The sequence below is a fragment of the Convolutriloba macropyga genome, chromosome 6 (assembly GCF_964194025.1).
Source record: "Convolutriloba macropyga chromosome 6, txConMacr16.3, whole genome shotgun sequence".
In the NCBI taxonomy this organism is placed as follows: domain Eukaryota; kingdom Metazoa; phylum Xenacoelomorpha; order Acoela; family Convolutidae; genus Convolutriloba; species Convolutriloba macropyga.
This window is the reverse complement of record NC_134473.1, coordinates 54,046,562-54,060,123: the sequence shown is the minus strand read 5'-3', so window position 1 is coordinate 54,060,123 and position 13,562 is coordinate 54,046,562. Positions and strand designations below refer to the sequence as shown.

At 36.0% G+C, this 13,562-nt stretch overlaps 2 protein-coding genes across 5 annotated transcripts in view; one reads left to right on the top strand and one right to left on the bottom strand.

Annotated features, from left to right (window-relative positions):
- The window catches only part of LOC142341766 (uncharacterized), a 553,339-nt gene that overhangs the window by 79,515 nt on the left and 460,262 nt on the right, over nucleotides 1-13,562 (top strand). The gene's annotated exons all lie outside the window — the stretch shown is intronic.
- The window catches only part of LOC142341764 (gamma-aminobutyric acid receptor subunit rho-2-like), a 129,388-nt gene that overhangs the window by 52,535 nt on the left and 63,291 nt on the right, over nucleotides 1-13,562 (bottom strand). Inside the window, exon 2 of one of the 4 annotated variants that reach the window (XM_075392974.1) lies at nucleotides 5,153-5,414. The exons of 2 other annotated variants lie outside the window; for them this stretch is intronic. The gene's annotated coding sequence lies outside the window, so the exon portion shown is untranslated. Of the gene's footprint in view, nucleotides 1-5,152; nucleotides 5,415-11,134; nucleotides 11,628-13,562 lie in introns of those variants that run through there. One more of the 4 variants, XM_075392975.1, reaches the window with a different exon arrangement.

Here is a 13,562-nt window from a genome sequence, read left to right as displayed (position 1 = left end):
AGAGAGAGAGAGAGAGAGAGAGAGAGAGAGAGGGGGGGGGAGAGGAGAGAAGGGTGGGGGATAGATGCAGGGTTCGATTGATTGATTTACCCCCCTATAAATCGGCTTAACTTTTTAATTTACATGCTAGTGTGTTCCTACTTACTCTCATACAATTTGAATACGGACAGCCAAGTGACGTTGTGTCAATTTGACGCTGAGAATTATTTGAGCCTAAAAGTCACCTGATAACTGCATTTGCGAACGAACGACAATTAATGAAATGTTCTAAAAAGTATGATATGAATAAATGAAGTTAAACTAGAACGGAAGTTAAACTAGAACGGTAGCCAAAAAGGTACAATTTTTTCTCGAAACGAAAGCTGGATTTTTTAATGTCGAGCAGAAAAGATCTCAGTTTCCGGAAACGTTTTCAGCTAATTCTGGCCAATTTACAAAAAAAAACAACATCAATAATAGATCAATAAAAAAACTTGATCCAAGTATGCCTAGCGCCACCTAATATTGACTCAATCCATTAGAATCATTTTCCGTCTAGATGGTCTCGCAAATCTTTTAACATTTTTTGAAATTTTTGTAATATTTTAAGTTAACAACAACCAGGAACGAAATTTTGAAGAACTCACTTTATTTTATCCTGGTAGATAATAATTTTATCTATCTGAAACTCAGTTTTCATATATATGCTGTTTTCATTCTCAAGTTTGTGTTTATCTCAAAAAACAAGTTTAATCTGAAAAAAATAGAATTGCGAGCCTTTCATCCCTTGATTTTTGAACTCAGCAATAACTAATATAAGTTTTAGAAACGAAGCTTAATTATTAAAAATTCAATTTTGCGACATAACCAAGTTTGCGAATTGTAAATGAAATTTGCAAATTGAGATTTGACATTAAGCTTGGAAAGGTCTGATAAAATAGTTGTCGTGGTCTCGAGCACGAGTAACAAGAATTTTATTATTTTAATAATTGAACTCAAAATGGCCTAAAAGTACAAAACTTCACAGGTATTTATAGTCCGTATCAGAATGAAAATTTACAGATCCGTCTAGATATAGATAAACTGATATGGGATAATTTACATCTGAGTTGTGAACGAGTTTTTCCCCTTGCCGTATATGGCAAGTACTCGTGCAGTTTTTTGCACTTAACACATTGTTCTCCCTACCTGAGAACATGTCATTTCTCTCTAGTAGGAGGATCGGAGAGTTGGTTTCTGATCATATCTGGTGGTGGGAAGGTCGAATCTATCACACAAATTTATGGTTTATGTACACTGATAAACTTGTGGTATGAACAAATTTGAATCAACGATTCGGTTCAAATTAGAAGCCATTATTCAATTTCACTTCACCAAACATCAGGTAAGAAAATTTTCTTTATATACCGAAGTTTAAACTTAAGTTGCTAAGTTCGCTACTTCTCGATATATCACATCCTCCCTCCTTTTTTCAGCTAGTTTGTAGGAATAGCTTCTGCAAATCGTTCTGATTGTTTTTTATTTCTGCTAGAAGTTCTCGTGGCCACTGAAGGTTGTTCCCCTTCAACTGCTGAGGTTTCTTCCGTAGAGTTGGATGATGCCACGTCTAGGTCGTCCCTACTGCTCTCAGACTGTGAGTCAGTAGATTCAGTCTTGATTTCGTCAGGTTCCAGCCGTGCAATTTGGTTGTCACTAACAAGCACTGTCTTGTTTGAATTCTCCGGCTGAATGAACGAAGTGTTCATTTCTTTACGGATAATGAAAGTAGCTGGAACCGTTGGTGAACTGTTCGTCGGTTTGAAGAGGACTCCTTCACACAGATCAAAATCAGTGACTGCTGGAAGTCGTACTTTGCGTCCCAGTAGCAGTTCAACAGCAGTTTCGCCCCGCGCCTTGGAAGTGTTCCAATGTGTCATCAAAGCCCGCTGTAGGTGAGCGCCAAATGACACATTCAGATTTGGACTCCAGGCTTGAATAGCCCGTTTCACTGTTTGGACTGCTCGTTCAGCAATCCCATTTGCTCATGGATGGTAGATGGGAGATTCCATCTTTTTAATCTCCAGTCATTCACACCATTGCTTTAGGTCACTGCTCACAAACTCAGGACCGTTGTCTGATACTAATACTCTTGGTATCCCAAACCTTGCAAAGATTTGACTCGAAAGCACCTTCACTGTTTGTGAGGTTTTATTTCCCACAGGGAAGGCTTCAAATCAACCTGATCCCGCGTCTACTACCACTAAGATATTACCTTGATCCTTAACCTAGCCCCAGTCCATGTGGAATCTTTCCCAAACTTCAGCTTTCGGCCAAGTAGATACTGTTTTCCCCAGGCTAGGCCTGTTTTCTTGGCATTCCTTACATTTACTAACATATAGAATAAGATCTTGACTGATGCCGGGCCACCAAGCCATCATTCGAACTGCTGTTTCAGGTGCATTTTTGCCTGGGTGAGTCTCATGAGCTTTGGCCATCACCATGGGTCTTAGTTTGGGTGGAATGAAAGGCACAACTCCTCGAAAGATGATTCCATTGTGATTGGTCAAGGCGTCTTTCTGTTGTTCGAATCGTTCCTCTGCTTCTGAGCACTGTTTACAGATGCCGCTTTTTATTCGTTTGATGACATCTTGAAAGAGTTGATTCGATCCCAGCTCACTTTTGATGTCTGACTGGGTGACGAGGTCGGATTGGACGAAGTAGATATTGTCAAGATCAAAGCAGACTCGATCATTAACATCGTCGTCGTCAAAGTCTAGTCTGCTCAAAGAATCAGCGTGGGGGATCTGTTCTTCGGGTGTATATTTCAGTTCGAAGTCAAATCCCATCAACGCTATTGCCCATCTCGTAATTCTTGCTGATGCTGTTTTCGGAATTTCTTCGTGTAGGGCGAAGAGATATTTGAGAGGTTTGGGGTCAGTCTGTAAAGTGAACCTTCTTCCGAGTAGGAATTGTTTCAATCTTGTGACCATAAAGACGATTGCAAGTTCCTCTCGCTCAAAATTGGAGTAATTTTCTTCCGCTTGTGACAACTTCCTCGAGACGTAGGTCAAAGGATGTCTTTCTTGTGAGATTACCCGGCCTATAGCTTTCTCTGAGGCATCTGTTGTCACGGTTGCTTCCTTCGTCAAGCTGTGAGGCTGTACAAGAGGGTTAGCACATAACTCCTTTTTGATGTTTTCAAAAGCATTTTGCTCTTTCTTTTCCCATTTGAATTCTTCTTTTCGAATTTCGTTTAGGGGTAGCAGTTTTGTTGCAAAATCAGGTATCATTCGACCATAAAGTTTTGCTAAGCCGACAAAGGACTCGAGTTGTTTCATATTTGATGGCGGTTTTGCATTTTAATTTTCTCAACATGTTTAGGATTGAATGCTATTCCTTCTCTGGGAAAAGAGTAACCAAGAAAACTCACGCTTGAAACTGGTTTTGAGTTGGATTTTTTCTCATTGATGGTGAATTTTTTTTCACGTAGCCGACTCTTGACTGCAAGCATTCTTTTTTCGTATTGGTCCTTTGTTGTTTCATATACCAGGACGTCGTCTTGGAAGATAACCACACCCTTGATTCCTTTGAGATTTGACTCAATGCAATTCTGGAAGATGATGAAGAGTTTTTTAGGCCCTGAGGAAGCCTGCACAACTTGAACAATCCTTGCGATGTGTTGATTGTGCATATTTCTTTTGCATTTTCGTCCAGCTCAATTTGATAGCATGCGTCTGATAAGTCAATTTTTCCAAAGTAAAAAAATGGAAAAGGTGAGATTATGGAAAATGGAATGGTCTCCATGTCTGGGATTGGATAATCCTCGTCCATAACTTTGCCATTGATGTGAACTTTCAGGTCCACGCATAGTCTCAGAGCTCCATTTTTCTTCCACTGCCACACTACTGGTGATGCAGTTGTGACCCCATCAGGTTGTACTGGCTTCAGGATGCCCTGTCGTACCATTGTCTCAAGCTTCTCTTTGACCCTATCTTGGAGAGGCAGAGGTATCTTTCTGGCATTGCAGAACATTGGCTGTGATCCTTGTATGAGTTTCACATGCGCTTTGTATCCTTTGAGTGCAGATAGTCTTTCATCACTCACTGCATTGAGGCCTTCTTGGGGTAGTATGTCTTTCCCAAGTAGCCCAAACTTTTTGTCGGATTGCACAACTGCTAGTTGTTGTTGCCTATACTTGCTTCCTTTCCACTCAACATCACATATTAGTGATCCCAGAAGCGTCAGCTGATGACTTTCATAGGCCTCAAGACGTCTGACTTTCCCATTTAACTGAAGTTTACCAAGCTCAGTCCAGATTAAGGATTATATCACGGTGCTATCAGCACCGGTATCCACTTTCATTTCTATTTTATGATCTTTTTACTGTAATGTACTCCCATTTCACCGACATTTTAAACAAGTTTTCCCGTGTATAGTACATTCCCATCTCCATTTCGTATGATGTTTGACCAGACAACTTGCCCTCTTCCTCGCAGAAATTGTTTTGCTGGTCAGACTTACCTGACTTAGGCTGGGGTTTACTTCTGCACATTTTTAAAAAGTGCCTCACCTTTTCACAGGTGTTACATTTCTTGTTCAAGGCCGGACACGGCTTGCTACTGTGTGGCTCACCTCCACATCTATTACACAAGTTACCATTGCCTTTATTACCAATGAACTTTTCACTAGGTTTCCTGAAGGTCTTTTTGAAGTTGTATCCCACTTCTTCTTTTATTACAGATGGTCTATTACCTGTTGAGGAACTCGCAAAAGCAATTGCTTGAATTCTGAATTGTAAGCTCTCTGTCATTTCAGACAGACACATTGTTGGCTGGGTTTTAATGCCGTCTAATAGTCTTAATTTGGCCTCAGTGTCTCTCAAACCTGAGATAAATTTAATTTTTACCAACTCATTCTCAGAAATGGGTGCTGTTTTAAGTTTTTCGAAGTCTCAATAACGTGCGTCTTCTTTGAGGCGCGCTAGAAAATTGTCGTCAGATTCTCCAACGCCTTGGAAAACGGACAGAAATTTAGCCCTTTCTGCCGTTTCTACTCACTCTTTAGGGGAAATATAATTTTGAATAGCTTGTCTGATCTCTTCAAAAGGAGTATCTAACAATTTGTCAGGGCTCATAAGGCTCCTAAGTTTAAGAAGTGCGTCCTGGCCGCATATACAAAGAAAGAGATTAGTTACCTGTAGGTCCACGATCGTACCGTCGTTGTTGACTTTATCTTCTTTCTTCTCTGCGCAACATTTCGCCACAAAAGACATGATACACGCAGTGCAGGATTCAGCATTCTGCAGATCCAAAGTTTTTCGGTCATTTGGTGGTCTGGACACCATTGTTTTTTGCACTTAACACATTGTTCTCCCTACCTGAGAACATGTCATTTCTCTCTAGTAGGAGGATCGGAGAGTTGGTTTCTGATCATATCTGGTGGTGGGAAGGTCGAATCTATCACACAAATTTATGGTTTATGTACACTGATAAACTTGTGGTATGAACAAATTTGAATCAACGATTCGGTTCAAATTAGAAGCCATTATTCAATTTCACTTCACCAAACATCAGTTAAGAAAGTTTTCTGTATATATCGAAGTTTTAACTTAAGATCGCTAAGTTAGCTACTTCTCGATATATCACAATAGTAAACAAACATAAATAGAGCATTAGTTTACTTAAATTATAACATGTCTTAAAAAAATAATATACAGTTTTTGACTGTTTATAGTTTTTAGTAAAAGATCGACTGTTTTTCCAAAATTTTGTGATATATAACCTTTTTTTGCGGGAACCAATTGTTTTCCCTAATTGTCCCAAAAGAATGCCGACATACAACTATATGGTAGAGCTCACTGATTAACAATCAGTCACTTGCCCCAAATAAACACACAATCTGTCAACAAGATAATTAAAAGTAATTTATTTACATTTTTGACGTGTCGGAGGAATTTCATAGCGAATAATGCCAAAATTTTGCCAAGCAATCAATACATGCACCACTTTTTAAGACAAAATTGACCTTCCCAGCCAAAATGTGGGCGATCTGAAGTTAACCCAGAGACAACAAATTTTACTGTAAAACTAATAACTCCCTAACCGCAAATGGCTCAAAATCATAGCTAATAATCCAACCTACCTTAATGGCCGCTTTTATATCTAACTGCGATCTGTGTTCAATTTGCCTCTTACATTAACTTTGATCAATTTGCGCGATGAGTTGAACATTAGCAAATTATCAGTAATAGAGCCTCCGAACTGACATTGGTAACTGTAGTTTGATTCTTCCTGTAAATTACCCGAAGAGAGGGCTCAAATTACCAATCAGAGAGTGCTGGGAGGGGAAAAGGAGAGGGAATAAGGTAATTACTTCTGCTCAGGTAAAATCAAATCTCGTGTGCATTGACCGCGTTCACATCAAGTATTGCATTACACCACGTAGCAGTATTTTTGAGCAAATTACATAATCTTGACGTGAACAGGTTGTGATTAAATTTTGCAAGCAGGAATTTCAGACCATTTAAAAACAATAAAAATGCACAGCACTAACTTACTAAAATAGTGTAAAAGATGACGCATTGTACAGAAAAAATGCAGTTCTGCTTAAATTCGCCTAAGCTTTTAATTTTTTAAAACTAAAAATTGTGATATTTTTAAGATAATTATGTTCTAGAACCTCACGGCTAATCGGCCTGTCAAAAAAGGGAAAAAACAAGGATTATCATCAATTACAGCAAATGCAAATTAAATAGAAAAACATTACTTGAAATATCATCAATTGTTCGAAAATATTTGTAGTGGCAATTCTGATCAGATGGTTGTGGAAAATGTTTTATTGAACCATATATTTGTACACCTGAAACCTAATGCAAGCTTATCCGAGTTGCCAAAAAATTTTGATTAGTATTTTGAAAAAAAGACACTCAAGCCAAAACAGTTTTATCTAATGTGTGGCGATATAAATATCGATCACTCAAAAGCAAATGAAAAAATTGTGACGTAAAAAATGTTCTAGGAGGGATGATCTTAACAATAAGTCTCTGACGGGCATCACCAGGAAGACCATCTAATTGCTCACAACAAGCGCAAGAAGAATTTCTAAAATCTACAATAAATTATCGTTACACTGTTTAAACCAAACTAGATGACGAAGTGAAAGAAACAGGGTTAAAACGGTTAAAACTGCAAGAGTACTACAAAAATTGGGCTGTTCTAGAGAAAAATACAGTGCTAGAAAAGCTAGTATTCAAACTGAAGCGCAAATTACAAGGTTTACAGGATAAATTTGCCTCCTGGACTGCAACTCCACATTCCAAAAATTTCAACAAACTCTAATTGACGAAACAAAACATTATGTGCCAGAGAAAAAAATCAAAGCCAGTCAGACATGAGATATGGATTGATAACTCAATTAAAAGCTTTGCAGCAAAAAAAGCAAAACTCTTATCAAAAGTACATGCAACAGAAAACAAATGACAAAAAAGACAAACAATAGAATTAGGAATTTGCCATAGAAAAGAATGCTCAAAAAAAAAGAAATTTTTTTATTAGTTTTGAGTTATGAACGCAAAGCGTACTACCAAAACGTTCTTCGATACTATCAAATTGTAGGAGGAGACACACAAAACCAACAAAAAGCTACTTCTACGCAGGAAAAAACAGAAATTTTCAACAAATTTTGTCACCATCATTGGAATAAATTTAGCTGATAAACTGGTTCCAGAGGGAAAAAACAACCCAAAAAATAAAAATGTCAATATCATTTTTCACACCAAAATAGCGAAAAAGAACTAACCGCGGCAATTGAAAACCTGAAAAATAAATACAGCTCAGGTTATGATGGCTGAAAAACAATTTTATGCTCAAGAAACTCCAGGGTAAGAAATTCCTTTCCATTTGGTAAGGTTTCGACCCATACCTTTTTGGTCAACAAATGTTTCGAAAACAGCGTTTTCCCAATTGGCTTAAGAACTCTTAACTCATTGCACTGCTTAACTCATTGCACTGCATAATAAGAGAGATTGTATAGTTGCTGAAAATTACAGACCAATCAATTTCCTGCCAATGATATGAAAATTGATTGAGAAATTGGTTAAAAAAGTGCTGAATTTTCTGGAAATTTTAACCTTCTAAACAAAATCATCTTCAATATAGGTCAAAAAAGAGCACTATTCAAGCCTTTCTAAGTTTATTTGAGAGCGTTAGGCAAGAGTGGGCGGATGGAATTGCGGAAATAAAGGCTCTGTTCATCGATCTCAAAAATAAATTGATAAAGTTAAACATACTATCCTTTTAGACAAATTAAGCAACATCAGATTGAGGGGTCACATGCAAAACTTTTTGCAATCCTATCTAAGTAATTGGCGACAATGTGTAATTTGTAATGTCTAGAACTTTATACACCAATTTTGCGGAGATCGAGTATGGTGTACCACAAAGATCAGACATTGGAACACTCCTTTTTCTTTTGTATATAAACGAAATACTGTATTAAGATACGATTACTTTATTAAGAACAATTTGACATTATACGCTGATGATATTGTTGTTAAACTAAAATTTAGCCAGCAACCGAAGCTTTCGGCCAATCTTTCAACCTGGTTATTGACAACCTCACAAGAAACAAACTGACTTTGAACTGCAAAAAAAAATGACTTTGAACTGCAAAAAAAAAAATGTCTTATGAACATGAAAGCAAAACAAAAAATGTCACAGCAACAAATAACGATAAGAGAAAAAACCTAACACAGAAGTTATCACTAAAATACTTAGCAATAGAATTGGATGACAATCTAAATTTCGGTGAAGATATTAAAAATATCAGCTCAAAAATGAACAATTCTCAGGACTGTTTTACGTGCTCAGATTGATTTTAATTGTAAAACAACTGTTATTTACATACAAGGTGCATGTCCAATCTGTTGTGAGCTTTGGCGTACTAGTCTACGGAACAAGCAACAAAACCCTAATTTTGTCACTGGAGTCAAAGATAAAACAAGGAAACAGAATTGTCTTTAATAAGCCAAAATCAACGTCCACTTGCCTGGAACGATAACCAGATCACATTTAATCCATAAAAGTCTTTCACATTTATGAACTCCTCAAAAAAATAACTGACAGTTTAAGAGTGGAATGCAAAATTGACCGTTTCAAAGCAACCAAAAACTGCAATTAGAAGCTGCAGTCTAACGCCTATACAACTAGGAGTCAGAATACGAAAACTGCTTAACTTCATCTTACAATTCTATCTTAATTGTGTATCAGAAGTGCAACATATGAGTGCAGGGGATCTGAAGCGATTCTCTGTAGCGATATCTAGTTTCAGGGAAAACTTTTTTGTGGACAAAATGGAACTTCTGCTTTTTTGTTAACAAAAATCCATACAAATAATAAAATTTAGAACAAAAAATTTTGAAGTTTTTCATATTTTCCCTTGCCATGATATGCCAATCATTTACACCCTTGATCATAGTAATGGTACTGGTCATCACTTGACTAGGACCTCTTGGACCTAATGATGACCTGACGAGTAGATTTCATATTATGTTTCATGATTTATACCATATCTGTTGCAAAAAATTGTCAATCCTCCTCAAAAATATTTTGTTAATATTATTATTATTATTTCTCAGAGCTTAGACAAGTAGTTCCAACTTATTTGTATTTTGGTCGTGTAGGAACAGAAGAGATGCCTTACAATGTCTAAGTCAGGCGACGCACAGTCTGATAATTTATGATAGGACAATTTGGATTAAATTAGTAAGATTCAACACGATAAAAACTCCCTATTTAGATCATAAACTGAAAACACTTTTATCTCCTGAAAACAATCCATAGTTCCCATAATTAAAATTTAGTTTCAATGCTAAAACGATTTCAAAAATGACTATCTAAGTGTAACGAATAAATTTGTAATTTTTGGTTCACTGTAGTCCTAAGAAGTTAGAAATAATTGAGAATGAGTTCTGCGTAGTTCTTTAATCTACCACATCGAGCGCTGAATTAAACAAATAGAAGCAACTTTTTGTTTGATAACTCTTAAATAATAAAATTGGTGTTCTCATATGAATAAGCTCAACACGGGGTTCACGTAATTGAAGTCTAATTATACTTCAATTACGTGAAGCCCGTGTTGAGCTTATTGAAACATATTGATAGATAAATCAACCATAATCGATCAAATACTTGGAAAACAATGATTGAGCAGGTCTTGTTAGTGCATGGAAAAAATCTCTCGCTTATATAATGCCAATCATCTTGAAATTATCGATTTTTCTAATTAGGAGATTTTTTATTGATTATTTTTGGCACTTAAAGCTGATAACACCAGGAAAAGGCGGATCGAAGCATAATCAAGTGTTTACCCGCAATATCTATTGTTGTGTACCAAAACATTTGAACTTTCAACTTAAACCTGACACCAAAAATTTAGCATTATGTTTTGTTTTTTTTTAACCAGAAAACATTACTTTTGAGAAAATCACAGTGCAATTGAAGATGTAAACGTACAATTTGCTGATATTCTAATTTTAAGTTCAAGACGCAAAGGCGTAGGTCTGCTGATTAATTTGATCTCAAGAAAAAATTTCTGTTCAGTAGGACTCAGCCTCATACTGAGCCGCGATTTATCATTTACTTATATACACATATTATATATATATATTTATTATATATATATATATATATATATATATATATATGTATATATATATATATATATATATATATATATATATATATATATATGTATACATAAAATATATATATATATATATATATATATATATATATATATTTATATATATATTTATATATGTTTATGCCTGTATATATATATATATATATATATATATATATATATATATATATATATAAAATATATATATATAAAATTGGGAATAGTGCCTGATTGCGGCTGTTATTTAAGTTTACAAAATTATAAAATTTACACAAAATTATAACCTGATTGACGAGACAAGTTCAATGTAAACAACTGAGATCATTATAATATTGGCAAATAATGGCTGGCGAAACCTCAATACAAAAACCTCAAAACCTCTGTTGGAGGAGAAGATCAAAAGATACATCAATTTCTTTATGAATACAAGATGAAAGAAAAGAGCAGCGTGAATAATGTCTGAGAGGTTATTGATTATTGAAAATAACAATATTACCTGTCGCGTGCCGGATGCTTTGTTAAGTTCAAAAAGTCATCACCGAACGAATTGACACTCCGGTGGTAAAAGAATGAACGGATTGCTTCTATTCCGGGCATACTGAGTCCCTTAGAAAATCTTCAATTAGCATGCAACTTTAAATCACTCGGGCAAACAACGGCAGCAAGCAAAGTGAGCCATCCAAGCCGGAAAAGTAGGTTGATGGAGCTAGGGGGGAGGGGGGTTCTGTTGGGCGTTTAGAGGTAATTTGGGGAAGTTCATTTGTGTAATTCGGACTAAAATGGTATGTATTTGGTGTTGGTATGGTGGCGTTGTTTAGTTGTTGGAAGTGAGTTGGGGGGTTCCGTTTCCTGGTGATAAAGTGGTATAAACAATTATTCTCTTCCTCGTGACAGGTTGTCAGGCCACGATTAGCATTTTTCATCTCTTACAGCTCACTAGGCATACGACCACTTGGGCATAAAATGGAATGTTAACTCATTCGTACATAAAAGGGAATATGAATTGAAGCCTTTTATTTTTTTTATCTAGCATTTTTTTCAACAGAATCATTCTGCGCGCTTTTCTGTTTTCGACTACCTAAGCTGACCATTCGTTTTGGGCCAAGTGAACACTTTTTTTGTAGGAAGAGTGTTAGTGCTGATTAACCTTTCTCCGAAAAGCATCAATCTTTCCTTCCTCTTTCGCCATTCATCTCTCATTCAACACGTGTTCTTTTCACGTGAAATTATCAATCAACAACTTTCAAACCGCTTCTTTTTAAAACAGTGTAAGTTTTTTTCATTCAAAAAATGGATCTATTCTATTTTGCCCCCCCCCCCAGTGTTTTTTACGCCCCCAGTTACAAATTATATGTTGTTATATAGCACGTTACTATGTAAAAAAAATAGCACGTGCTCCTGGGGGGTGTAAAAAGTATAAGCTCACTAAGGTGGGGTGAGGGGGGGGCACAATAGATCCCAAAAAAAAGAAAAAAGTTAGTGGAAGCGAAGCTATACAAATATGTTTACGACAAAAGTTGCTACAAAAATATATCCTGCTCATGTTACTTTTTTTTTGGGGGGGGGGGGGGGCTATAGACACCTTATATACCCACTAAGCTTGGGGTCTTGAAACGGAGAAACTGCAATTTGAAACCACAAAAACAACAAAAAGTAAAAAAGAAAATGGGGGAACTTGGCATGCTTCATTTTCAATACTAATTATTGATTTACGGCTGAAACTAATTTTAACAAAGAGGAGCACAACACAATGCTCAAATCCTTCAAAGAATGATCAATTTAATGATAATTTAACGAATAAAACTTATCCTGGCCCTCGATTTTAATCCGAGGTAGTTTTCAAAATCGAAATCAACTTCATGGGGATGTTGACGAGCATACTAATTCGAATGATAAGTCTTCAAGAACAGTTTTCAAATAAAATGCAATCTCAAATTGTTCTTTGCTTCTAATTATATCACCAAACCTCCTTTTTCATTAAATGATGAATGCAAAAAAGATTTAAGAAATTAAAACAAACAATCAGTCAAATAAGTGAAAATGAAATTGAGAAAAGCCTAGCAAGAACAAGGCAACCCAATTTTGTGGAGGCACATTGAGCTTCAATTTTTCCTAAAATAAATGATGCAATTGTTTACTGACATTTTCGTGCAATTCTGCAATAAACTTAGACCTCAGCTTCATAGAAGCTATTTTGTTCAGCAAAAGTTTACTGCGAAACAGTTTTAAGAGATTACATTACTTTTATGCCGCAATTAATACTGAGCAGTTGAAGTTGTCACCGGAGCTATTTTATGTACGTTTAAACGGATGAAACAAACACTTCGATTGATCATCATACTTTCCTTATTAATCTATTTTTTGTGCCTTTGTGGCAAGAATGAAATTGAATTTATTTGATGAGAAAATCGATGACACCTTTCCATACTGAAACTTAACACCCAAAAGGGAAAAAAGAGAAAAAACGGAAAAGAATCATTGTTATCTCTTGAACTCAACTGGTCACAATGTGGTAAATAAAATAAGATCTGAAATGAAAAAGTGAAGTTTTATTCAAATATTACTCACCAGAGAGTCAAGTGTATGAAACTAATAGTTTATCAGACCATGTGACAGAACAACAGTTATAGACATTGTATGTAAAACGCAACTACTAATTTGAGTTAGCAACGGCTCATGAGAGTGTCAAAGGTGTAGTATTGCTAATTGGATAATTGCCGCCGCAATTACCGATACTACAGAGAGTATAATTATTTAACCGTCGACTTTGTGAACACTTTAGACTTAGTCTAAACTGACGGAATATTAAGAGAGAGCTATGCTGCGTGAATTTCGTTGAGTGAATGAATACATTATTCATAGCCAAATACTGCTGTGTATTATTTAATACACTATGCAGCGGTCCATACCGGCTGATTCACCAC